Below are 26598 nucleotides of genomic sequence, written 5' to 3' on the forward strand. Positions count from 1 at the left end.
CTCTACCCTTCCCCTTGTTTGTGCTAACTCTCTATGTGTCAAATGAATAAATAAAATCTTTGAAAAAATAAAATAAAATGTAAAGTCAATAGGATCTCGTTTCTCACTAAAACAGGGATGAGGAACTTTAGAGTCACTCCAGGTTTTCTGAGCAGGGTAACTGAACATCAGCAGTTCTCAATGGTTCCCAACAAGTGTTCACCTGGTTGCACAAGAAACACTTATGGAGCCAATCACATCTTGAGTGGGAGACCAGGGAATTCTGGGTGAGGTCTCTGGGCAGAGTCCTGGTGATCTCTTTAGTGTAAAACCCTCTTGGGGTGGTTTTGATATTCATCTGGACTTCGGGACTGCTGAAAAAAATGGTAATTAATAAAGGGCTTGACCCAGGATAATGAGGTTCATTTTATAAAACGCAACACACTCCTCTCTGTCCATTCTGGTAAGTCAGGTCATTTTCAAGACAGTCACATAAGAGGTTTTATACTAATGACAAAACAGTATCAGGTGATTAAAACATGATAGAGTGCCTCTTCTAATGTCCTTAAGATTCTGTAGCATATGGGGCGCCTGGGTGGCTCAGTCGTTAAGCGTCTACCTTCGGCTAAGGTCATGATCCCAGGGTCCTTCAATCGAGCCCGGCATCGGGCTCCCTGCTCTGCGGGAAGCCTGCTTCTCTCTCTCCGCCCCCCCACCCCCATTTGTGTTCCCTCTCTCGCTGTGTCTCTGTCAAATAAATAAATAAAATCTTTAAAAAAAAAAAGATTCTGTAGCATAATCTTTTCACTGTTGACCATGGTAGTAAATTCTCACCTTTACTGATAGATTTGATTTTTGGGAAAAGTCCAGTTATTCAGAGCTATATAATATCAATAAAGTGCATAATTAACTTATTAATTTTTCTGAACAAAGTGGTATCACTGAAATATATGTAATATATATCTTAGTAAGACTCAGGAAGTATTTCTGGTAAATATAAAAAATATGAAATATAACATATAAAATACAAAAATGTACACAAACATTTCTTGTACCAGAAACTGCAAAGCCACAAGACACAGATTCAGAAGTGTATTCACTATAATTGCACACGTAGATGGGGCTAGAAATGACAGTAACCTGCAAAAAGCTCTAGCTGGCCTTCCATAAAGACAATCATCTGTGTGATCTGACTTCAGGGGTGCTCCAGAGGCTGCATCACACAAAAAGAAGTCTCATTTCTTTGGTTCACTGCAGACATTCAAAATCTACCCACAAGTGTGCTATTCTTCAGGCTTAAAACATTGACCATTATAAAAATGCACAAACCCTTGGGAAGAATGACACAATAAGCCCTCTCAGATATTAATGTCTTCACATTAATAAGTCTGTCATTTCCTTCATGAACAGGGTTTTACTAGAACTGTAATGATTCTCAGGAGGGATCAGAATGCCCATGATGGGCACTTTAGGGAAATGCCATTGACAGGGGACGTGAGGATGCTGTAAACAGGACTTGCCTCCTTCAGGATAATGCAGGGCTTGGGCATATTTGAAATGGCAACCAAGACATAAATCTGACAGGAAGTAAGATTTGGAAAAAAAAATTAGAATGTTATATTCAAACATGGCGAATTTTATGCAGGATGTTTACAACGGAATAGGTAGCAATGCAAGATTATTAAACAGTTTGTACTCAGAAGTAATCGTTATTCCAAAACCCAACTGCAAGTGCATGCTGCTAACAGTTCTAAAAATTTGTATAACCCATCGTTCTGCAACTGTGAGGCAGGGGAGTGGATGATGCATGTGGTGGTAACGACATCTGCCACGTCCCCCCCACCCCCCTTGCATGAGATCATGTGTCAGTCCCAAGTGAGCTGGCCTACAGGTTTGGCCCATCCTCCCCTCAGATGTGAGAACTGCTTCATTGTGAATTTTCTCTGAACAGCTTGTTTTCCACTATGGTTTTCAAGATGTATATGAACAAAGAAGGATTTCTCATTTTAAAATAAAATTAAAAGGATATAGGTCATAGCCTAAACTTATCAGTGAACAAATACAGAAAAAAAGAAAGAAAAAAGAAAGGGAGGGAAGGAGGGAAGGCAGGAGGAAGGGAGAAAGGAAGGAGAAAGAAAAGGCTACACAAGACAAAACCAGAACAACACCTAGTTGGAGATTTATTAGAAGCCTCTGGATTCGAGTCCTTTAAAATTTAGAGGAAGAATCACAAACATGATGTTTCTAATATTTCAGTTTCAGAAAGATCTCAAATGGTCTTGAAAATTCTGGACTGTGGGGTGCCTGGGTGGCTCAGTTGTTAAGTGTCTGCCTTCGGCTCAGGTCATGATCTCAGGGTCCTGGGATCGAGTCCCACATCAGGCTCCCTGTTCAGTGGGGAGTCCGCTTCTTCTTCTCACTCTCCCTCTGTGCTCTCCCCCCTCTCTCTATCAAACAAATAAATACAATCTTAAAAAAAAAAAGAAAATTCTGGACTGTTTGTGATCGTTTTTTCCCCTGGAAATGTTTCTATATGGAGAAATAAGTAACTCAGCTTTAAAGCTAAAGTCTCTATGTGTTTAATCTTTACCCAGAAGGATTTTGCTTCTTTGTGTTTGTGAGCACAATGTGTGTTTTTCAGAGGGTCACAACGAGGAACTCTTGGTTTCTTTGCTGCGACAAAGCACTTGAGATCCACAGTAACTATGCAGACGTGGTGAACTTTCATTACTTCCTCATCATGGACCAAACTGCTCACCAGTTACTTCTCTCAACCTTGCTTTAAAGTAAGAGTCATTCTAATGTTCTCTCGGGTGACACTTTCTGGATAATCTCAAGTACCTCTTCTAACCATGATTATTTCACTTAAAATTGCCACTAACTACAATCCCTGGGAGGAGGAGCATAGGATGAGGGGAGAGGTCTAGCCTCATGGGATGAATAGATAAACAAAATGTGGTGTATCCATACAATGGAATATTATCTGGCTCTAAAAAAGGAAGACAATTCTGATACAGGCAACACATGAATGAACCTAATGGCCATTAAGCTAAGTAAAACAAGCCCAGCACAAAAAAAAGACAAAAACTACATGTTTCCAGGTATACGAGGTCCTTAGAGGAGTCAAATTCAGCAATGCAGAAAGTGGAACGGAGTTGCAGGGGTTGAGAGTGGGGGGCATGGGGAGTTACCATTCCAGGGGGGTAGACTTTCAGTCTTGCAGGATGTAAAGTTCTGGAGGTGGGCGGACCAACACGGTGAATGTACTTAGTAACACTGAACTGTGCACGTTAAAATGGTTAGGATGGTAAATTTAATGCCATATGGGTTTTTCGTCACACCAAAAATAATTAAAATATGAGTGTGTGTGTGTGTGCTCAAAAGTTGTAAAAGGTACACAGCCTGTGGGGCGACACACACGTTCGAGGTTCAGGATGTCATCACCAGCCATCCTGCTCCAGCCTGAGGAGTGGCTGCCTGTGGGTGTGGTCACTGAGGTCAACGAGCATGGCCACCTGTGCTCTGACAGCCTCTAGTTCTTCCACCCTCTAGAAAGGAATCTTACTTTAGCATAGAACCCAAAGGACTGGCTCACCCTAGGAGAAAACGTGAATCCCTTGACAAAACACCACAAAGAAGCCGGGACTTTCAATGCACACCCACGTCTGCCAATGACCTAAATCAGGAGTCAGAATGAATTTTGTGTCCTGGGCATGAGGCAAAGCTTATCATTACTCTCAAAGGTGTTCTACTTGCTCTAGAAAGTGACGGGGGTGAGATCCAACAAATTCAGAAACACAGCAAGTCAAAAGAGACTCTGGTCCCTCCTTGAGGATTCTTAGAAGATATTAGAATTAAAATAATGTGAATGATTTGGGTTGTCCCTGGGTTTTACTAGGATTTGCAGTTTCTCTCTCTTCATTCACAACAGACTGATGATGACTTTGGTTAACCAGAACTATAAGAACCTTTCCCACTTTCTGTTTTACTTTACTCAAAGAGTTCCAACTTTTTAAAAGGTTGCCTGCTAATAAATAGAGGGAATCTTTGTTTTGAATCTATTTTCATAAAATAGATTTAGCCACAAAAATAATATCCCAGTTGGAAAAACAAAAACAAAAACTTGGGTCTCCTTAATTTATTTTTTTTAAAATTTTTTATTGTTATGTTAATCACCATGCATTACATCATTAGTTTTTGATGTAGTGTTCCATGATTCATTGTTTGTACATAACACCCAGTGCTCCATGCAGAATGTGCCCTCCTCAATACCCACCACCAGGCTAACCCATCCTCCCACCCCCCTCCCCTCTAGAACCCTCAGTTTGTGTTTCAGAGTCCATCGTCTCTCATGTTTCATCTCCTCCTCCGATTTCCCCACCTTCATCCTTCCCCTCCTGCTATCTTCTTCTTCTTTTTTTTCCCCCTTAACATATATTGCATTATTTGTTTCAGAGGTGCAGATCTGTGATTCAATAGTCTTGCACAATTCACAGCACTCACCATAGCACATACCCTCCCCAATGTCTATCACCCAGCCACCCCATCCCTCCCACCCCCCACCACTCCAGCAACCCTCAGTTTGTTTCCTGAGATTAAGAATTCCTCATATCAGTGAGGTCATATGATACATGTCTTTCTCTGATTGACTTATTTCGCTCAGCATAACACCCTCCAATTCCATCCACGTCATTGCAAAGGTCTCCTTAATTTAAATCCTTTAATCCTTATCTTTGGTCATATGAGGTTTAAAGAGTTTCACTGTCCTGACATTTATTTTACATCAGAATCAAGGCATAGTCTCTTTCTTTCTTTCTTTCTTTACATCAGAATCAAAGCATAGTCTCTTTTTTTCTTTCTTTCTTTCTTTCTTTCTTCCTTTCTTTCATTCATTCATTTATTTTAGTTTCAAAGGTAGAGGTCAGTGATTCATTGGTCTCATATAATACCCAGTGCTCAGCACATTACATCCTTAATGTCATTAATGTCCATCACCCAGTTATCTCATTCACCTACCCCTCTCCGAGACTCCAGCTACCCTCAGTTTGTTTCCTATGATTAAGAGTCTCTTATGGTTTGTCTCCCTCTGTGATTTCATCTTGTTTTATTTTTCCCTCCCTTCCCCTATGATCCTGTTTTTTTCTTAAATTCCACATAGGAGTGAAATCATATGATACTTGTCTTTCTCTGATTGACTTATTTCGTTTAGCATAATCCCCTCTAGTTCCATCCACATCATTGCAAATGCAAGGCATAGTTTCTGACACTATAAAATCAGCACTGTAAATTCTGAAATGGTGTCCTCTATTCTAAGGATAACATTAGGGCCAAGTTGTCAATTGGGTAAGATTGTTACTTCCATTCAACACATATTTTTGAAGACCCACTATGTTTCAGGTATTGCTCTGGGCGATGATGATGGTGATGATGATGATGACATTGTGCATCATAATCAAACAACATGATGAAAATCATTACACTTACTGAATGTAAATCATGACAGAAGGAATAAGACAATAAATAATAAATCCAGTAAAAATAGAGAATGCCAAAAAGTGACAGGAACATGGCAAAAAAAAAAAAAAAAGGCATAAATAAAGTGAATGACAGGAAGTGCCCGGGTGCTGTGGGCAGGAGGGACAGCTTGCTCTATTCCCCAGGAGAGTCCAAGTAAGCCTGGTAAAGGAAGTGAGATTTCGTCAAATACTTGACGGAAGTGAAGGGGTCGTCCCAGCACGTATCTGGGGAAGAGTGCTCCAGGCTCAAAGCCAGAGTGTGGGAGGCTGGATGGGAAATGGACATCTAACCATGCGGGGCTTTTCGGACTCCATAAAGACTGTGGCTTTGACGCAGTGAAAGGAGCCACGGAGGGAGATGAGCAGAGAAAAATAATGTGCTCTGGTTTATGTTTTTACAAAGATCACTTTGGTTCCTCTGCTGAGCATCAGATAAAAGGGGGCAAGGAATGGGAAGATCAAATATCTCTTCCCCTTACCAAGAGCTAGTTGTATGCGAATAAAAGACTAACTCTTGATGGACTGTCGGGTGGGCTGTTGTGGACTGCTCTCAGATGTGATGATAGCAGGGTCGTTCCAGCATTCTGCAAAGACCGCTTGACCAGGAGATAAGAGACCAGACCCAGCCTCCACCACAAACCGAACAACTGACAGGAATCTTTCTCGGGGGTGGTGGGGACCTGGCATGGAAGACGAGGTCCAGAATGTTAAAGCTCTGGGAGTTACAGGAAGCCTGGGGTTCCAGAAACGAGAAAGTTAATAGAAGGATGAGATTAATATATCTCCAAAATGGGGATTTCAGCTCAGAGATATGCTCTAAGCAAAACTCAATGCCATCATTTAGAAGAGAGCAGGACGATTCCAGAGGGCGGAGACTTAATGGGGGACTTGAGGGCCAGCAAAAGGAGATCCTTGGCCAGAAGAGCTGCTACACATAAGAGAATTAAAGCAGATAAAAAACATGGTTTACAGGGACCGCTACTGCATTGCTCTATGAGATTACGGGCATTTACAATCAGCTGTTTTTAATATAGGTTATGTGCATTTAATAGAATTTTGTTTTCATCCGATAACTCTTCCCTATGTAGTAAAATCATTAAAGGACTTTAGCAATCACTTGGGGAAGAAGATGGCTTAAAGAAGAGAATTTCTGGGACACGCTAGAAAGCCACGGCCAAGTTTTGGCCCTGGGATGGATCAGCGCTAAATTAATCAAGGTAATTTTCTACAGAGAATTTTCTCTTGCCAGTATTTCAATCTACTATTACTCAGCAGCCTCATCTTTGCGAGTTTAACCTCACAGAAGGTGCTCAGCAGAACTGCACGGTGAGGCAATCAGCACAGCAGAAGGAGGAAGGAAGGATTAAAGGGGAAAAGGGGAAGTGAAGTTCAAAGTTGGGAGCAATTGGCATTGAAAGGCAGTAGAAGGGATGAGGCCAAATTACAAGCATCATATTGGAAAGGGATATGGAGAGAAGAAAAGATATGGGGGTCTCCATGCTCTATATGTCCACGGGAGAACGAGGGTCAGGCCAAAGCTCCCCGAATGCCAGAGAACCCTTGGAAGCGTGGCTGGAATGGCAAGGTATGCTCTACCTGCTAAGTGAAACAGAAGGTAAGCATGTTCTGGAGAAGGAAGAGTATTGGATGTGAAAGTTAAAATCCAAGAGGTATATAAAGAATCACAGACAAGGGAGGGTTAGATGAAAAGTATACAAGCTCGTTTTCTTCTCTCTGTACTTTGGAAATGTTTTATGTCATACTTAATAACATGATTTTATTTCTCTTAAATAAAAATAGTTACTTTAAAAGAAATTTGAGACAATGGATATGTGTAAATAACAAACATCCCAGATCACACCCATGAAGACCTGGCATTCCTTGTCACTATTTACTTAACTATTTGGCCAGGGGCACATCATTACATCAAAATGATGCATAAAAGTCCAATAATCCTTGAGAACAAAGATTTGATGTATTAAAGTACTTAATGGAAATAGAAGACTTCATTTAAATAAACTGGTTTAAAGGAGCAGTGGAGACAAAAATGTATGAATTTGCTCATTGCTGATTCACACTGGCTGGAAACCATGCACATTATCCTGATACAAGTTTATACTGAATTAGGAAATCTCATTCAACATGACTTTCATCAATATCACATTTCTAGCAATAACTTACTGATATATAGTCTAGAAATGATAAGTTTCTCCATTTCAGACAAAAAATTAGCAGTATTTCTGATCCACCTAAGTGCCTGGAAGAAAGGACTGAATTAAAACTTAAACATTGGCATCTTTTCTCCATGTCATCAAGGTGGTTCAGGATCTTTAGCACTCACTGTGGGAATCCCCCAGGGCACAAAATCATTCTGGATAAAAGAATATTTCACTCTAGCACTGTACTCCCGCACACATGTGTAAGTCCTAGGTGGCAACTTGTCGTTTTGGTGGCAAAATGGCTAATAATACAGACTTAGGTCAAATCCAAGTTAAAATGCAAAATGCTGTAACTTCCCTATAGGATGCTTGTAAGAGTAATTTGACATTATATGCAAATTACTCAGCATGGTGTCTGGCACATGGCATCTGGCACACGGTACTTTTTTAATTAAAGGGTAACTGACAGGACAAACTGGCTGAGCCAGGGCTTGGAAGAAGAAGTCAAAGAAGTCAGCTCTCCTCCAACACACTGACCAGTATCTAGAGATTGAATTCTTAGTGGGAAGAAAGGTATGGTTGCCCAATGCCCACGTATCTATTTGCATTTATGAATTAGTACAATGATTACTTTTAAGAGAAATGGAACTGAAGCTTTAACCACTTCCATTCGGAGTTGGGCATTTCTGAGACTTTTGATGGCCTGGGACTCCCCAGACTGAGCAGGGGAGAGTAATAAAGTGTGGTAGATAGAAATCATTAAGAATAAAAGAAGTCCAAAGCAGTAGGTTCTGAATGGAATGTTACTGTGGGAAGGGCTGGTTGGTGGTGAATGTCTTCACCCAGCCATATTCAAACAGGAGTATGTCCATGCTGGTTCCTTGGGGCGTAAGTGAGGACACGTCTCAGAGATTACACCAAAGAGCAGGGCTCCAAGATGCTCTAAATTTCACTGTCATGTGCCTCAGTGTCAATCTTAATTCATTCAAGCGCATGGCAATGGCATGCCTCTTCAAACTGGAGACATTTGTCCTTCAGTTTTGAGAGACGTTTTTGTACTGTTTCCTTGTTAAAATTTTTCCCTGTGATTTTCTCTGCACTATGTTTCTCAGATCCCAGATGTCCCGGGGAGTAGATGTCCCCCCTCAAATAACTTGTGCTTCTTGGTTGTCCGTTCTTATTAACATGTGAAGCCCTAAAAGCTCTTTGGAAGGTCTGGTACATTGGGGAGGGCTTGTCCATTTCGTGGTAGAGAGATTGCAGGCCTGGTCAGTGACTTTTATCTGGTGGCCCCTTAATTGTCATGATCTTTAGGTTATTTCTCTGGGTAGAATCAGTGTGTCGAGAGAGAGCTGCCCAGCATCCATGCTTAGCAGCTGGTGTCATCTAGAATTGGGCAGGCAAGAAGTTTTGGCATCAGGGTCTCCAATTCCCTGTACACTTTCACATAAATCCCTGAGTTTAATCCGACACCTGCTCCTCTTCCCATTTTCCCAGAGTTATTGTTGGCGGTAGCTCCTACTATCAGAGAAGACGGAGATTGAGTTTATTTCTTGTTATTTTTGTTTGCAAGTGATTAAATGAGAAGGAATGGGAACATCTTTACTCAAAGCTAGGGGTTCGGATAATCGGAATATTCCCTGTTCGCTAAGGTGACCTCTAGCCCAAGTCACTTCTCTCCAGTATTTCCCATCTCACATTTCTGAGCAAGATATAGGATTTAAGGGAACATCTTCTATCCAGTTCACTGTTTTTATTTAAAAAGCACCCTCAACTGTCAATTATTTGAAACAATGGACAGATCAACGCTCAGCCTCAAGCAAATGAAACTGATCTGCAAGTGTTACCAGAGATTTGAATATGTGGGACAATCTGGCCTTTTGCAAATCACTGCGGCCGTCTGAAGTTGGTAAAAATTCAGAGGAAGTAAAAGGGAAGAGATTTTACACATCTGGAATGGCTCTTCTCCCCTCTCCCAGGGATAGTAGGAGCTTCTGACCTGTCCATGTGAGAAGTGCCACCCTGACCTTTCTTTGTTCTATTGTTGTGTTTTTTAAATGTAAAACATAAGTGTCCCTTTTGATTTCCTAGGAAGGGAGTAGCTAGCCAATTTTAGATGAATCTTCAGAATTCAGTTAAACCACTAAAATAACACACAGTGGGGGAAATCATAAACCTACAGAAGTCATCTTAAAATACAAATCTCTTAGGGCTAAAGTGAGCCGCCTCTATGTCCTTCCACTTTTGACGTTCATATGAACGGATTCCACCCCTGTGGGGGACACCGGACTTGATCCAGCTCTGTTGTCTAGGTCTATGTCTGACGTTCAGTAGTGGGAAACCCACTTCAGCACCCATACAAACCAATGTTTTCCTGCTTTGACTTTATTAGCAATAAAGGTGATGCCTTGTTCTGCCCCCTCTCAATTATTCTTTATGTCTCATTAGAATCAGAACTCATAGTATGAAGGGGAGTGGATTTCTTCAACTCCAATGGATACAATCACCTTCCAAAGGCACAGGTTTGACAAACTGATTGAAACTACTAACCTACTGCCAATACATAAATGTATTTCCTGATAATTTGCATTGCCATTGTATTTACATTTAAAATAATTACAAAGGCTCTTCTGATAGGCTTCCATAGTAGCCGAGTTAATACACAATGAGTTAACTGTGCCTGTCTGTGAAATGAGTCAAAGATCATGAGGAGATGTGTATCGAAGGTTCTTGAAGCCTGTACCTGTCATTGCACCTACTAAACACTGTTTGCCATTTTAAAAAACAACCCTACAAGTTATGTGCTTTTATAGCCACATCTTAGAGAGCACAAACCAAAGCTTACAGAGTGAAGCAAATTTCTTATTGTCATATAGCTGGCAGGTGACAAGACTATTATATTTACATCTGTAGGTATACACACATCACTTATGTAAGTATTAGAGATAATGTGATTGTAAATATTAAACCAATGTCTTCTACATTTTCTCCCTTAATTATGTTCCAATATAGCTTTTCTCTTTCTGTCAAGGGCACAAAATGGAAAGAACGTGATTCTATCTAGCAGGGAGCAATGAGAACCAGGCATGATACGTAGAGAACAGACTTGCTGAAGTCCCACTGCTTTCATTTACTTTGCCAACAGCTAAGCAGAGCAGTACTCAGATCCCAGATGTCCCAGGGAGTAGAGATGGTGCCCCTATTCTTCCTTAGGGATTAATGCTTAGGCTTGTATCCAGAAGAAGTATATGATCCAGGAAAAGCTGCCTTTTGTGGGTCCTAGGGAAGAGTGGACCAGGAAAAAGAAGAAAAGGGAGAAGGCTAAGAGGTATGTATTCCTATTTTGTTCTCTCCATGTTGTCCATGGGATGGGAGGGCAGGTTAAAGAAGAGAATGCAAAGCAAAGCAGGGCTTTTGTCTCACTTCCCTACGTTGGACTCTGGAAAGAGGCTGCCCACACCAGCCTGGGGTACAGTCCCACAAACAGGAACTCAGCTGCCCAGCATGACTAGTTAGGGGAGACATGCAAATTCCATTTCCTAGCCTGGCTCAGTTCCTGGAGGTGGAGACAGGCTCAGAAGTGGCTGAGGGGTTGTCTGCAGACTGGCCAGAATAGGCCACCACAGCAGGGGGAAGGGACAGCAGAGTGTCAGCCCTGCTGGAGCAGAATGGGATACAGTGAAGATCCCACAGGGGCGTAGAAAGACCACCAGCAGGTGTTAAAGAGATGGGGAGTCAGCCAGGGAAAACCACAGACTCTGTGCCAAAACAGACCTGCCTTGAGGTTACTACTCATCCGGATTTCATCATTAAATGCCACAGGACAAGTGGGGCAGAGGAGATAGGGCAGCATCCTGGAGCTGGGAGCAGATAGCCTCATGCCCCACGATGTGGATCACATGCTCCATGATATAATGGAAGCCACACATTCATCTCCACGTATAGAAGTCATCTTCACTGGTGGGAGTGGTGGGTGACTTGAAGCAGATCGTGTCCCAAGACAATGAGCAGTACCTAAGGCATTGCTTGAATGATTGCTTCAAAATAAATTCTGTAAGCGTTTTAGAGTTAAAATAAAGGAAATGTTTTTTTTTTTCTGCATGTGTGTGTTGCACTGAGAGCAAAAATTTTAACTACAGTGCCAAGTGGATGTCATCAAGTTCTTTTTTTTAAATTAGAGAGTAAGTACCTAAAAGAGCTTATTGGTTTTAATGAGGTCAGAGGTAGGCTGAAAGTACCTAGCAATAATTCTTAAATATTTCTTTGATAGGATATTATAAATTGTTTACAATTAAGAAAAGGCATTCATGAAATTGTGGCAAAGAATTAATTTTAAGTTCCTGAGATAGCTAGGAAATATAGAGCTACTACATTCAATCCTTCCAATGCAATTTTGTGTTTCTTTTTTTTTTTAAAGATTTTTTATTTATTCATTTGAGACACAGAGATACAGAGAGAGAGAGAGAGAGCATGAACAGGGGCAGAGGGAGAAAGCAGGCTCCCCGCTGAGCCAGGAGCCCGACACAGGGGCTCGATCTCAGGACCCCGGGATCATGACCCGAGCCGAAGGCAGATGCTTAACCATCTGAGCCACCCAGGTGCCCGGCAATGATGTGTTTCTTAGAAAGCTCTTCCAGTTATCCTGGAGTAAAGATCTTGATCTGGTCGATTTCACTCTACATAAATTTGGTACATTTCTGCAAAGACTTTTTAATCTATCATTGCAAATGAGCTTGTACCAGACACAATATATGTATTTGTGTTCAGTGAAAGGAATCTTATTTGTTACCAAGAGAGCTGCGCTCCATGGGCACCCTTTCTTCTCAGACTGCCTCTCGGCCACCGGGAAGAGCCTGGCTGTGTTGAAGAGCCTACAACTAAGTAACTGAATTGCCAATATTTCTCTATGAACTGGGGTCAAGGGAGAAAAAGCAAGTTTCTGCAAAGTTCCTTTCAAATCCGCATTCCTAGGAGAAATTTTCATGTCCCACAAGGAATTCAAATCCCATTGTATTTGACAGCAATTTAGAATAAAAAGCAAATAATTAACCTGGGACTGAAGAATCCTTCAAGGTAATAAACATACACAGGAGAACCTGAATTAAAAGGAACTGAAATCAGGCATCTAAGTAAAGATGAACAACTCTGATGCAAAAGATATAGGGTGTTTTAATAACCACAGCTTCTTTTTCCATTAGCAGGTATAATTGCTGCCACTTAAGGAACCAATATGTCTCTCCTGCTTCTTATTACTATGATAAATTGCTAGTGAAATGCATTCCAAAGTGAGTAATGTCTTGCTGGACATTGGTAATTCACTTAAACTAATTAACATAATAACATAATACAATGACATAATCTCCGGATTCACATTATTATCTATAGCTTGGTCTGCTCTTGCAGACATGCTGCTGAATCAAAATCAAAGATGCTTGGGATGAAAACAGTGTTTTGTTAACGTGGTGTTTCAACATGTATCATTTTCTCAGTTGGACATGTTATAAAACAAGACCAGGTTGGAGCTGTTTTTTGATCTTAATTTCTTTACCATGAGAACAAATTGTCTGAATGTGAGGAAATTATCACTAGAAAACAGAACAAGAGAGAGGTCACTTACCCACCTGAGTTTAAAAATGCCTAATAGCAAGTATTCTAATGTACTTTCAATATACGTCAACGAGGACCATTTAGGCAAAATGTGTCAAGAAACTTTGGAAAATAAATTTCTAATGAATTAAATAAATTGTACTGAAACATTTAAAACTTGATTTCTATAATATTTAATTAGCACAGAACCATAGAGCTTTATAGTATGACCTCAGTAATTGAGAAGAGATGAAGTATTTGGGGTAAAAAGTAATTTGGGTACAAAACTAATTTTTTTCACCCCAAGTCTCCGCTATCTTGTACTATTACAGCTATGATAGCTTTGATTAGTTGTATTTAACAAAAAGCTCTAGTTAACACCTATATTTTAATATGTTCCACAAACTATATTAGATTTAAAGCTAGTTGAGAATAGGAAACTCTATGCAGCATAGCGTAGATAAGTAATGCTCCCCACGAGATATCAGGTCCTAATCCCCGGAACCTGCCCATGTGATCTTATTTGGAAAAAGAGTCTCGGCAGATGTGATTAAGTTAAGAATCTTGAGGTGGGGAGATTATCCTGGATTATCTAGGTGAGCCTTAAATGTGTTACATGCATAAGAGGAAGGCCACGGAGATCTGACCCAAATGGAAGAGGGGCCGATGTGAAGATCCGGGCAGAGATAAGAGTGATGCCAACACTCACCAGAGGTTGGAAGAGTGAGAATTCTTCCTAGAGCCTCCATGGGGGGAGGGGGTGCAGCCCTGTCACCATCTTGATTTTGGATTTATGTCCTCCAGAACTGTGAGAAAATAAAGTTCGTAGTAATTTTTTTTAACATTTTATTTATTTATTTGACAAAGAGAGAGCGAGAGTGCTTGCGCACAAGCAGGGGGAGTGGGAGAGGGAGAAGCAGGCTTCCCGCTGAGCAGGGAGCCCGATGTGGGGCTCGATCCCAGGACCCCGTGATCATGACCTGAACCGAAGGCAGACGCTTAACCGACTGAGCCACCCAGGTGCTCCTGTGGTAATTTTTTATTCTGACGTCAGGAAACTCATAAACAGCATTTGATTTTTGTTTCCCACAACCCAAATAAAATCTAGAGTCAAGGAGACAAAAATTCCAATGAAAAATGCATTTTTGTTACTTAAAAATTGTTCATTGCGGTGGCTAACCACTACCGTGGAATCATATATCCTAAGATATATATCTCATATATTCACCTTATAACTGAAAGTTTGTATCCTTTAACCGACACCTCCCCATCTTCCACATTCCCCAACCCCTGGTAAGGAAGCTTTTTTTATTCTTTTTTGTGTGTGTGTGTGGGACTTTATAAAGAGATTCCACTCAAATCTCTTGGAATGATTTTTTAAAAAGATAATCCTACCTATAGGTTATTAGTTGCATTAAAATATTTTTCCAGATATACTGTTAAATTGTATGATTTACCTGTTTCCTTTATCTACTCTAGTTCTTGTATCTTTAGGGATTCCAACTACTATTTATATTAGTCTCTTTATTCAGAACAATTAAGTGCAGTTTTATAAAATGTTACATATATCCTACTTTACAGTAGGTCTCTGCATCATTTTCTCAATGGTTAGCTAAATCTTCATTATTCTATAAAACTGATTCTAAGTGTTGAGTTCAATCTAGTACACTTTTTATGAATGACATAAGCAGAAATTTGTTTCCTTTTATCCTTACTCTATTTGAAAAAATCTCCATTCTAGGATAATTTCTGAGTAACTAAAGTTAGAAATATATGCATTGTCTCATTAAAGAGTCCCCAAAATGGCTAAGAACTGAGCTTCTAAAACTCATTTTTTGCTATTAAAGTTTTACAGAAATCTGTTAGAGGAAAGTCAGCATGCTTTTTGAGCCATTTCCTGTCCTTGTTCCAGCGCTCATGAAAAAGAGGAACGCTTTAGATAAACCAGCTGCTGGATTGCCTAGAATAGTAAATTACTCTAACACTCCTATTTGATGTGATCCTGTCACACTTTTTTTTTTTTTCCAGCAGGATTTCCTCATTTTTCACAACTATTTGTTTCCACTCGAAATTAGCTTCCTACAAATAGCAAATGTGTACTGAGCTATGTGCACAGTTACCATAAATAAAGAAATTCTAGTTCACTATGCCCACCTCCCTTTAATTAAAAAAGTCACAAAACATAACTTTTTCATTAAAATATTGCCTCCTTGCCCCCAAATAGATTACTGCTATAGTATAAAAACTTAGAATTCTGTGAACGCATTTGGAATTTTTCACGATTATTGAATTATATTGCTAAATGTCTGGGATGAAAAAAGAACAATCATGAAAAGGTCATTCATACATCTGAAGAACTAGTACAAAAGTGATTCAAACCTCTTACTAATTTTTTTTTTTTAGCATAAGCCATTCTTAACTCTTCTACTTTTTATGGACCCAAACATTGGTTATTTTAGTGACATTCTGAGGACTCTTTCTGAAGTTAGGTCTCTGGGGAACTTTAACAATTTCATGCATGCTCTAAACTGACCTCATCTTCCTGATTGAAGCCATTTCTGTGATGATCTACTTATTCTTGGAAACAAATAAATATTCATAATTTTGATTATATAATCTAAAGAAAGGGTTTGCACCTGGATGGATCCCTTCATGGTTTCTTGCCTTGTTGCTCCACATCAACCTTAGAATAAAGGACATATTACCCTTTATGAGAAGGAAGGCAAGTCTAGAATATGATATAAATCTCATCTGAACCAATTTTGATGATGTGATTTTATTAATGCATAAATAAAAGGTTTGCTGAAACGTGCAACAGCAGTTTATCATTTCTTTGCCTGTATAAATGATGGATGCCAGTCTCTTCCATTTCACTACCTGCAAAACTTTCCTTTATGTGGTAAAACAGATACGTGAGTCTGTGGAAATGTTCTAAAGGAATAACACTTGGTTTCTTTTAAAAATGCTCTGAATAGAACACGAATATCCAGAATCCACACTACAACTTAATGATTAAGGCTCAGAAAATTTGGATGATAGACACAAACCTTTTATTTTTGTGATGTCGCATTAACAGTTTGGGCTCTGGCACTGGCCAGACTTGGGCACACATTTAAGTCCTACAACCTGTTAGTTCCATGAACCATAATCTCTCAGAGAACATCTCTTCATCTGGAAAAAAGGGATAATATCTATTTTCTAGGGTTGTCATGAGGATCAAATGACTTATATGTAAATACTTAAATGAAAACAAGTATGGTGCCGAACAGAATCTCAATAAATGTGTCCCCATTTGCTTCATCCTTTACTTCCAGACATCATCAGATACATGTGGCCTGCACGGATTGGGTCAGTGGTGAGGGGGTACCTGGGGGGCTCAGTCAGTTATGCCTCTGCATTCGGCTCAGGTCATGATCTCAGGGTCCTGGGATGGAGCCCTGCATTGGGCTCCCTGCTCAGCTGGGAGTCTGCTTCTCCCTCTCCCTCTACCACTCCCCTCTCCCCTCCACTCATGCTCGCTCTCAAATAAAAATAAAATCTTAAAAAAAAAAGTGTGGGGGCCTTTAATGAGAAATATTTTCAAATTTCAAACTGTTTGGGCCCCATTGGTAGAAACTAGTATTAAAATTTTAAGGATTGGTTAAATAATGTACACTGAATTGGCAAAACAAAATTATGTATGCACTGTTGGATTTGGGGGGCAGTGCAATAAATTTAGCCCTGCCATATAATGGGTGATGGAAAGGAAAAAACTGGTATTCTGGAGGTATGGTGACTAAACACTGAGAAGCAAAAAGTTCAAAAAAAAAGTTTAAAAATTTTTTTGACTGAGAAATTCTATTTAATACAAATTAGAGTAATACATCTTCATGGATTTATGTGTTCATTTAGTAAATATTTAGTCTCCACCACACTGTAAGCACTATTCTTGGTTCTAGGGATAGAGCTATGAGTGAATAAGACTGAGTCTTTTTCTCTACTTCCACGGAGCTTACATTCTGATGAGTGAATGTATAATAAACAAATAGACGAGAATTTAAGAAATAATACACATATGCAGGAAACAAAATGTGGAGGTCTGTTTGAAAGTGGTTGGGGCGCCTTTCCTATGCACTGGGCAGGAAGCCACTGAGGGCGATGGCACGTCCGCTAAGTCCTGAGCAAAAAGGAAGAGGCAGCTTGAGTGTGAAGGGAGGGGATTTTTGACCGAGGCAGAGAGAAGCCAGCTTGGCAGACAAAGAGCCAAAGAGGAAGAGGGTGGCGGAAGATGAGGGGGAGCAAGAGCGGGTGACTGTCATACGGGGCCCTGGCAGCTATAGGATTAAGAGTCTGGACTTGATTCAGGTGTTCTGAAAGCCCCCGTATGACTGTGAGCAGAGGAGAGGTGGGACAGGTGTCAAGAGTGGCGGCAGGGAGAGCCGGTGGAAAGATGGGCTCAGGCACGCCCAGACGGGTGTGGCAGTACTACAAGAGTGGGAGGGTGTGTTATGAAGACTGACTTATTAAATGTCCTGGTGAATTACACGTGGGAAATGAGGAAAGAAGCAAAGGAAGAAAAACAACACCTAGGCTTTGCCTGGTTCTCCTGGGAAAGGAGTAAAGTTTGGAAAAGGGAAACAGGACAGATAGGGGAGAAGCACGTTTGGGGTGGAATGAGGAAAATCCACAGTCCATTTCTGCACATGTTAATTTAGAACTATCTGTTAGGCACTCACATGAGGACGGCATCTTTGTTACATGGAGCCTGATCTTCAGAGAAGGGCTTAGGGGTTGGAGCTGTCATAGGACCCGGGTATAGTCAGAGATTTATATCAAAGGATGTTTACATTTCTTTTCAAAATGTCACACAGAGTGAATGACAATGAAGGAAATGATCACTAATATGGGATAAATACATTATGGTACACCCATACGACATAATGTTATGCATCCTTTTTAGAATAATATTTAGAGGAACAGAAAATGGGGAAAATGGGAATGTATTGTTATATTACTAAGAGGAAAAAGGTATGAGTTTTGTAATCCCACATTTGTGTAAAACTATGTAAATTTTAGAAGTCTAGCATATAGGGGTGCCTGGCTGGTTCCCGTGGTGGAGTGTGTGACTCTTGATCTTGGGATTGTAGGTTCGAGCCCCATGTTGGGTGTAGAGATTACTTAAAAATAAAATTTAAAAAAGTCTACAATATAAAAATATTTGAACTTACTTTGGAGTTTTCCAGTGGTAAGATTAGAGGTGTTTTGTATTACTTTTTGTATCCTTTTTTTTGTATTTTCAAGTGTATAAAACTATGGAAAAATTAGTGATCATAAAAATTGCAGTTAGCCTATGAGTTACAATAAAACAGCAGAATATATTAAAGAAAGATTTAGCAAAAACAGTTTAATAATATTTCATTTCCTAATGTTACTTTAAATTTATTAACTGAGAAGTAGAAGTATTGATATATTTTCTAATTAATGTGCTTGTATAAAGGTATTGTTTAATTTTTTTTTTTTTTTACAACAGAAAACATTTCTCAATATTTTTTCCTGTTCTTTGCATACATAAATTGTTGGTCCCAGAGAATTTTTGCATACAAGTTACTATACTTCACCATTTGTACCTTTTTTTTTTTTTTTTTAACAAATACATGGTATCTAGTTAGTCTATGCATCACTGTTAAATTTACTTGGAAAAATGCAATGTGACATCCACTGTTGTTCATCCCAAAACAAAAGGGCCATGAAATGTTTTGTTTCCCCTTAATGGTTGATTTGGATGACACACTGGAAATGATCAATTGTGTAAGAACTGAGCTCTGCAGTGAAAAACAGGGGAAAAGTATAATGCACATCATAGTCATTGGAATAGTGTTATATATATATCTACAATTATAAAATCAGTGCAAAATTTTCCCTTATTAAACATACACTATCATGGCCATCCAGTGAAGTTAACAGTGCCATCAACTCAGGCACAAGAAATGTTGATTAGCTTCCTGCAACAGGAATGTCTTCTTTACCAAATTAAACCAGTCAATATGTTCTCTCTCGAAATTCTTCCTAACTTTCCCTGAAATCTTATGAAGAAAATCCTATATTTAAAAAAGTTGGCCCCTCGGAATTTGATGTTAAAATCTGATGCAATGTTTAAACTATCAGTTGTTGGCATTCAATTAAAAATTTTTGATTATAATAAAGTAATTGGGGAAAATGTGTTGTATAACAGTGTTCAAGGTCAAGATTAAGGTCAAGGTTAAGCTGAAATCCAAGATCTGATTTTATTTATTTTTTAAAATATTTTTTAAAAAGTTTTTATTTATTTGAGCGAGAGCGAGAGAGAGGGTGCACACAATGCAGGGGTGTGGAGGGGCAGAGGGAGAGGGAGAAGTTCGATTTCAGGACCCTGAGATCATGACCTGAGCCAAAGGCAGACACTTAACCAACTGAGCCACCCAGGTGCCCCCCAAGATCTTATTTTAAATGCTAGTGATTAAATAAGTGTTTGTGCCCATATTGGAACATATCTTTAGGAAATACACTGTAGGAACATAAACTGGTGAATCCATGTAAAATGATCTTAACCCAGGTCCAGAATATCAACTGGTTATCAAGGTGTTTCCATGGATTGTGAATAATGGAGACATATTACTTTGCTTACACAACCTTTTCACAGATTATAAAACTTTCAGATTTAGGGAAAGTGATGGAGAATGGTTATTGTGAATATCATTTTTTGTCATACTTATGAGTTTAGCAAGAACTATCCCAGTGGTACAGTGGGGATAAGAGGAAAAGGAAGGCCATATCAGTGGAAGAGGCCTGCCAGATACCTTAGATGTTTCTGGTACAAGAATTCATTCAGTCCATATGGACTGAACATCCTTCCAGTGCTCAGCATTTTGACAGGTTCTATCTCGGATTACAAAGGGGAATTGGCAATATGGATGCAAGAGAAGCTCAGAGCCCAATTAGGGACAGGAAGATGAACATACAGACAGTGCAGGATTTCAGTTCCATAAATACTTCGTAAGTAATGGCAGAGAAGATGACTCAGGGGACTCAGAATTCTTACATGAGGCAAAAAACTTGGACCAATATGTTAATGGATGTGTAGGCATTTTCCAGGCATAACAGAGGTGAAGGCATTCTAAGCAAAGAGGAGAACATAGGCTAGCCTAATGGCCCAGTAACACAAAAGATCTTAACATGCGTAATAACTGAGACTACCAACCCGCTTTGGAATGTTAGCTGTGTGAGTGTGTAGGGTTGGATATGTTTGGAGAATTTCCTGAAGTCAGATACTGGAGGGCCTCTTCTTCTCACTGAAATGTGTCTGGATTTTAATCTCAAGACAAAGGGAGCGTGGCTATGGGAAATGTTTACACAAAAAGTAAAATATTCATATTTGTGTGTTAGAAAGGACTCCAGCAGGAAGAGCAATGACCTACCAGAAGGGAGCAATGCTGGAGTCAAGAGTCTATTACAATGTTAATTGCAATAGTTTGGGTATAAAATCACAGGGCCAAGTAGTAGTCATGGAAAGGTAAAGAATAGGATTGGTTTTGTTTGGTTTTAAAAAAAAAGAGAGAGGGAGGGTGCATGTGCACAGGGGGTTGGGGGGCAGAGGGAGAGGGAGAGAGAGTCTTAAGCAGGCTCCTCACCCAGTGTAGAGACTGATGCCAGGCTCCATCTCATGACACTGAGATCATGACCTGAGCTGAAATCAAGAGTTGGATGCTTAACTGACAGAGCTATCCAGGTGCCCTAAGAATAGGATTGTTTTAAAGGACGTTAGGTGATGGAATTGTCTGGATTGATCACTCATTTTGGTTAAAGAAGCAAGGGAACTAGGAAAATGACTCAGAAATGCCAATGGGCAACTGCATAGTGGTGATTACCGGTGGTCAAAAGAGTGGGATTAAAAACTAAGTTCAAATTTGGACTTACAAAATTGTAACTGCTGTTAGAATGCCATTAACTCATTCCTTCAAACGACATTTAGAGAGCACTCCGGGGATCTCTCTACTAAGTGTCGGCTATCACAAGGGAGATAGTGAGGAACTAAGGGGCTGTCTACACGGGCATAAAGGAGCTACTGAAATGAAGATTTTGAAAATGGATGAATTAAAAAGGACAAATTAAGAAAACAGAATTCAGAAGAATGAGAGGGCATTAGAAAAATAACAGTGGTTTTCTAACTTTTTTTGACTGTGGCCCCTAATAATAAACACATTTTACCTTTGACCCAACACCATCTACATACAAATATAAATGAAACAAAGGCTTTATAAAAAGTAATGATGGGATATACTCTGACATTTTTTTAATTTTCTCATGTTTCATTTAAAAATGCTGCTGGCAATCTACTAAGCTGATTTTATGATTGATTTAGAGGTCACCCTTGAAGTTTGAACAACACTGACAGGGAACTCAGATGGAAAGACGAGTTTTGTTCAGCATCCAGCTGAACACAAAAGTCTTGAGTGTCAGGAGCAATGTGATTGAGTTGCCTTTCTCATTAGCAGGCAAAAGAGAATCTGAACAAAGGGAGAGGGCCCTCTCTACTAATTAAGTGGCTTTTCCTTACTCTACACAGCCCCTGAGGATCTTCCAGCTCACAGCATAAAGGAAAGAATGAGATTAAAGTCCATGATCCAGTTACTTTTTAAAGTTCAAATAAATAAATAAATAAATAAATAAACACCGTGGGTAATACAGTCTAAGCTTGTAGTTGATCTCTCGAAGAAATTGATAAGCAGGGGCATCATTCAATTCAACTAACATTTATTTGTGTCCTCATCTGTGCCCTCCTTTGTGTTAATTTCCCACTGAGAGTTTAACAAAACTGAAATAAACAACCTGGAACTGCTTCTATACAATGAGTTCTTCCTTGCCTTAAAGTCACTATTTCTATCTTGCAACTTATCTTATGTGGTTCCTCCCTGAGGCAGCTGGAGATGGAGAGAGAGAGAGAGCAAGAGCTTGCACACATGCGAGCAGAGGGAGGGGCAGAGGGAGAGGGAGAGAGAATCTCAAGCAGACTCTGTGCTGAGCGCAGAGCCTGATTCAGGGCTCGATCTCATGACCCCAAGATCATGACCTGAGCCAAAACCAAGAGTGGGACACTTAACCAACTGAGCCACCCAGGTGCCCCAAGACTCTAACATTTCTATAACTTGTTTAATGTATTTAAATAGACAAACACTAGGAATATTGAGACATTGAAATACAGCTGTAATTACTCTACTATAAGAGTGCTACACCTGGGCGCCTGGGTGGCTCAGTTGGTTAAGCGACTGCCTTCGGCTCAGGTCATGATCCTGGAGTCCCTGGATCGAGTCCCGCATCGGGCTCCCTGCTCGGCAGGGAGTCTGCTTCTCCCTCTGACCCTCCCCCCTCTCATGTGCTTGCTCTCTCTCTCTCAAATAAATAAATAAAAAATCTTAAAAAAAAAAAAAAAAGAGTGCTACACCTTGCAGGATGGGGACTCAATGATACTTTGTCCACAATTTTTACTTTGGCAGAAATCCTTTATTTTTTGCTCTTTATATGGAGTAGTGGAAAAAGGCAAAATTAGCACTGATGAGCTATTCATGTTCTTCCACCTCAGCACTGTTTTTGCCCCGCTATCAAAAAGCCATTAGACATTATCATTTGACTACATTATTTTTTAATCTAGGTTATTTAAAAAAGCTAAATTTAAAAATCCACTAACAAGAACGGCTGCAAAATCTTTTGTAACACAGTTTCTATCATGCACTGACTTTTACATCAATGACATGAAAGTTAAGTGATCTTGATTTGGGAAAGCCACCAAAATCATGTAGTCAGAGAACCTAGAAAGTAGGTAAGTTTTCAAACATGAAGCTGTGCTTCAAGAAAAGAGAAAAAAAATATTTTTAAAGGAATGCATAGCTATGACGTTTTTCATTTCCCCAAGAGGAATGGATGACTTTATCTATCACTGCAATCTAAGTAATTGGAATTTAATATCCATTTATTTGCTGAGCTTAAAATGTCATTATAGCACATCCAAAAATCACTAAAAATGATTGACTCACTTTCCAGTTGGAAAACAGGCTCAGCACAGTCTATGGATGATACTTTGTTTATCCAATTTTTTACTTGTTCCTTTCATCACAAGCTCTAAGTGCACATCCAATACTACATTCTTAATTAAGTAATGTATATGAATCAATGACTGTTTCTACAACAAACTTTCACATGATTACATAATACAAGTGCAACACATCCATGCCACTCCATGCTCCAGCAGAGAGAACTTCAACCTCAATTGAAGAATAAAAAATTGGAATTCCTTCTCTTCTCTCTGTGTTATTTTTTCTCCTTTGGGTCTCATGGTGTGCGAGTTTTCTGTCCCCCTTAGCCCCTATAACCCCTCTCTGTGCAGTCTGATGATGCACAAAATAGTCTTGAGGATTTCTCCTTTAGATCCTAGAGCACCTACAAATAATCTTACAATGAATAAAGAAAACAAGATAGGAAACACATGAACCATTTTCAAACAAAGACTGTGATGTTTACCAAAATTTTCATTTCTGGAAGTGATCAAAATATGGAGTTTTGACGAGTAAGAATTTCCAACTATATAATCAAAAACTATGCTTTCGAGAAAGTTCAATGAAAGAATTCTTTTTGCTATAAAAAGCAACTGCTTTTATGTAAAGTTAAATTTAGTAAATTACTATTTGTATATATATATATGTCACTATAAATATATATATAAATAAATAATATATATGTATATATATGCATAAACACACACACACACTTGACTCCCTCATCCATACCTCTTGCTCCCCACTCCCCAGTGGCTACCTAGAAAAACTCCATGAGGACAGGGATTTTGTTTCAAGAAACAAAAATCTATGCCCACTGCATAGAAGGAGGTCCAAAAATATTTGTTGAATGAATAAAGGGAATACCTGAGTTCTTCAGCTTCAAATATTTAACTAATGTAATTTAAATCATGATTTTCTTTCAGATTATTTAGTCCCCTCAAGTTTTAAATGACTTCAACATATTATAAATACCTTCTTTATTTAAAAGCAAATGTTAAAACCACTACTTCTTCAAAACTACCTCTGCTTCCCAAGCTTATTTTTTATTACATTTATGTGTTCTTTTTTGGGGGAAATAGATCTGTTGAGTGCACATCTAAAAGGAGAGTAAAACAGTGTTAATATCTGTCCATCGGAGAGAGAGGCAAAATATGAGACAAATCAACAAAATTCTTTTCAACTAACTGAGTTGAAAAGAGAGAATGTGAAAGCATTTGGTGAGGTGTACAGAAGATACGTGTTGAGACCAAGCATTTTGATCTCAGTTTTATGGAAGCAATCAATTTCACTATGAAACACATGCCGATTTCATGGCATATATACTGACCATTCATATGAAAAAAAGTAAGACCTAAGAAAATATGTCGAATAAGATATTATTTAACTTTAAGGATAAACTGTCCAGTCTTAAAAATGCATTTTCAATGCATTTTCCTGAAAGACACCTGCTTGTATCTGTCACTGAGGACACATTTCAAATAAGTGCAGATTCTCATTTTTATTCATATCGGTTGTTGCAGAAGGATAAAAGAGGAAACCTTTAATTATAATTTTATAAGCTATTTATTCTCTAGGATATGAAATAAACATGGCTGAAAACCTGAAGTGTATTATACTTTCAAAATTAATTTTATTTCAAAAATCAAATTAGTTTTCTACATTCATAAAATACGATATGCTTCCATATGTATGTGACCATCCTGCAGGGAAGAGGCTGTTACAAATTTAGGTTATGTAAGTATGCATGTGAATCAGTAGTGTACAATGCATATTATACATCTCCTTTGTAAAAAGAAGGTGACAAGTCTGTCCCTGCACAGCAGTTGTGAAGATGACATGATGATGTGGCACAATTTGAGATGAAACCCCACTGCATAGTTAACCAGCTCAGTAGATGGTTGTCACCATTATTATTACTATATGTCAACATACAACTGTAAGTTCTTTAGCTAAAAAGAATGTCAGAAAATAGTCACAGAGATATTCTAATCTTCAAATACATAAAATAAAGACAAAAAGTTATCAGGAAACAACCTGGAAATTTTTCAGGTGTTACCTTTGGGAATAACAACAACAACAACAAAAAAACAACCCACTTCTTTCAATAATATATTATTCTTGCTGTATTGCTCTCTACTTACTGGAGCCTATCAAAGCTTTAATATTGTGATTACAGTAGTCCTAAATTTCTACATTAGTCCTATATTTCTGCTTACACAACTGGATGAATATTCATTAGTCCTACATTAGTCCTATATTTCTGCTTACACAACTGGATGAATATTCTTGATATATGATTCATTCAAACATTATCCCTCTTTGCTAGAAGCATGTCAATCTAAAATAGCTCATGCATTGAAAACTGTCAGCCCATTTTCCTCTCTTAAATACGTATTTACTGGCTTAATGCTTTCCACTTACCTATCTACAGCCATCTGTGAAAGCTGAATGGCTTGAGATACCATGTGTTACTTAGCGTTCTTCGTAGTTAGCCTGCATTGACTCCTCTGTATATGACTGATGTACATTAAGTAACAAAGATGAATGTTGAGTGTTAAAATACTGGTTTAGTGGACCCAATGGTCTTTTCTGTTAAAATTGTATTATTCAAGGGCGCCTGGGTGGCTCAGTTGGTTAAGCGACTGCCTTCGGCTCAGGTCATGATCCTGGAGTCCCGGGATCGAGTCCCACATCGGGCTCCCTGCTCGGCGGGGAGTCTGCTTCTCCCTCTGACCTTCTTCCCTCTCGTGCTCTCTGTCTCTCATTCTCTCTCTCTCAAATAAATAAATAAATAAAATCTTAAAAAAAATTGTATTATTCAAGAATAAACATGAAATGATTTGAAGTCTGCTTCTGAGTTATATACGGCCACTAAAATAAGTTTCAGATAAAATTTCTTGTGGCTACATAACGAGGGTTTTGTTTACTGACTTAGAGGGGGTTTTTTGATTTGGTTATTTTTCCTTGTATTTCTTTAAAAAAAAAAGATTTATTTATTTATTTTAGAGAAATAGAGAGAACACGCATGTAGGTGGAGAAGAGCAGAGGGAGAGGGAGAATCTTCAGCAGACCCCGAGCTGAGTGTGGAGCCCGATGCAGGGCTCAATCTCAGGACCCGAGATCATGACCCAAGCCTAAACCAAGAGTTAGACACTTAACCAACTGAGCCATCCAGGTGCCCTTATCTCTGTATTTCTAAAAAAGATAGCTGAAACCTATAAGAATGTTAAATTACTCAATACACACATTCCACCTTCCCCTATTCAGGTTAATAGTACTTATCTTCCATGG

This window comes from Neomonachus schauinslandi, chromosome 6, assembly GCF_002201575.2.
Source record: "Neomonachus schauinslandi chromosome 6, ASM220157v2, whole genome shotgun sequence".
Classification (NCBI taxonomy): Eukaryota; Metazoa; Chordata; class Mammalia; order Carnivora; family Phocidae; genus Neomonachus; species Neomonachus schauinslandi.